The sequence below is a fragment of the Talpa europaea genome, assembly GCF_964194135.1.
Source record: "Talpa europaea genome assembly, chromosome: 9".
Taxonomy (NCBI): Eukaryota; Metazoa; Chordata; class Mammalia; order Eulipotyphla; family Talpidae; genus Talpa; species Talpa europaea.
The window spans coordinates 88,880,567-88,883,197 of record NC_140076.1 but is presented as its reverse complement, the minus strand read 5'-3'; positions in this window follow the sequence as shown (position 1 = coordinate 88,883,197).

Here is a 2,631-nt window from a genome sequence, read left to right as displayed (position 1 = left end):
TACCAATCCTTATAAAAAGAACTCATACATGGAGAATACCTTATAAGAACACTGTCATATTAGGTAGGGGTTCACTATTCATCAGTATAACTTCATATTAGCTATAGAGTACAATGACTAGTTACAAATAAGGTCATATGGGCACTTGAGGTAGAGGTTAAATATATATTTTTTGAAGGATAAAATCAATCACAGATGGTAAGAGTTTGTAATTATTCCTGGAGAGATATAATTAGGGAAAGAACAGAACAACATACCAAATCAAAGAATGATAATCAGCAAGAAAGAGAAGTTACGTTAGGCCTCCCTGGTGGCGCAAGGGTTAAAGTCTCAGTGCTATCAAGCTATTGCTAGCCACTGCAGCACAAGTTTGATCCATGGCCAGGGAGCTAACCCACATGGTGCAGCAGACCTCTCCTGTCTCACCCGCTGCTCCCCTCAGCAGTGTATTTCAGTAGTCTGCCTATTTTGTTCCCCATTCTGTCTCTGGTGAATCCCTCCCCAAACCCCATCCCCATCTTGGGCCTAGACCCTAGTTATTATATGCATAAATAAAAGAGATCTTTAATAAAAAAGAAAGAAGTTAACTGGTAGGAGAGATAAGTAGGGAGATGAAAGTGTTGCATTCTGAATGATGGGCTATAAGGATGAGGAAACTTATGGCATACCTGGGGTTATGCAATATAAAGTAAAAGTAGAGTTAAGTTAGTCACTCATGGGAGTAGACCCTGTTTTAACCCTAAACTAGACTGAAGTCAGCTCTGGACCCAATTCATAAATGCAAATGTCCAGCTACAGAATTTGCATGCAATGTTTAGGCATAAAAGTCTGAAACTTCATGTTCATAGCCCAGGGTATATATATTCAATGCTAAGGAACTATTATTAACTACAGATGGAAAGAAAAGGTAATTGTGATTTGAAATTAGAATAGGATGACTGCATAAGTGCTGATTGCATATTAGAATATCAAATCCCTTTTCATGCTCGAAGAGTATGAGATGAAGAGATTTGTAGGAAGGAGAATAACTCTGCTTCCTGTCGACTGTGTTCTTTCATTTGTTAAATAAGATATTAATATTTACTCCCAGAAAACGCCATTGTGGGAATTGAATAATGTTATTTTAGGTAAAGCTCTCACATAGTAACTGCATGTAGAAAACATTAACCATTCCTTTTAGACTTGCTGTCTTCCTTGATTCTTACATAAGGAAGGGAACCACAAAATAATTGACAGTGACATCATTTCCTACACAATTACCTATCTTTTTTTTTTGCTCCCACTTTGCATTTAATGCATTGATTTCTCAAACTTTCCTTCTTGTTCTGTACTTCTCCTTTTCAACTTTTCTTTTAGCTTTTGTAGCCCTTAGCATGACATTAGTTTTCCACCCATTAATATACATACATCTTCTTCACAAAGCTGAGATTTGTATTTGAAGTTGTCTGTTAGGTTTCTTCCCTATTTTTTTTTTTTTTGTTTTCACTTCATCTGCACAATTTCTAAGTCTTGTGTTAAATCCTGCATCTGTCACAGGAGGTCTAGCATATCCCCTGGTCATAGTACACAATTTGGCAAGGATGTGATAGTGTAGGTAGAAAAAACAGCATTGAGTGTGGTCAAAACTGAGGAAACACACACCCTGACACCTGTAAGTGGAACTCACAACACTTAGAGGCAGGTGACAGTTCACTGGATTCTGAAAACTCCAATAGACTCTTTCCAGGAAGAGGGCTTGGATGCCTTTAGCTTTTGAAATGATTCTCTTCTTGGCTTTCACTCACTGTAATCCATCTTGGAGCCCTAGATGCTTCTGTAACTAAAACACTGCAAAGTGTTGCTGGGTCTGACATCCTTCTTAGCAGACATTTGGCATCCAACCCCAACCCACATTACAAACCACAATTCCCCTGTGACTAATCTGTTTTCCTACCTCAAACATCATTCTCCCCATTGCTAATTTACATGGCCCAAGCACCCTCAAATTTCTATACATATAACTGTCTGACAATTTTATGCAAGATAAGATCCTCTGGGCAGTTGAGTTGGGGACTTATACCAATGAAGGGATATAATTTTCCATAAGGAAATTTCATACTTCCTTTTAATGTTAATTAAGAGAAAAATTGCCTACTGTAAGCAGGACAATGAAATTGGTTTGACTTTACAGAAAACATGATCTGAAAGGAGGGAAGAGAGATGTGCATATAAAAACAGGCAGTCCATGCTATAAAATAATGTACAACCTATAAGGAGAGATAATAACCAAAAACGGTATCTGGTAGCTATTACATAATATCTTGATATATTAGGTAGTATTACACTGCCTTTTGTTTAAAGTACAAAGTGTTTTTGAATGGACAAGTGCCCAAAATTCAAAAACTATATGTGAAAATTCTCCCTCTAACCTCATAGATATCTATATTCCTCTCCATAGAAACTAATTTTAATACTTCCATGTGCAGAGATTTTGTGCACACGATCTTTACTTTCCTCTTGTACAAATGTTAGCATACATGTACATGTTCTATCCACATTGTTTTCATATGCTATATACTGAAGTTTATTTCATATCAACAAAGGTTCCTAATTTTATGACGTCATTGCATTTCATTGTCTATAAGTGTATCA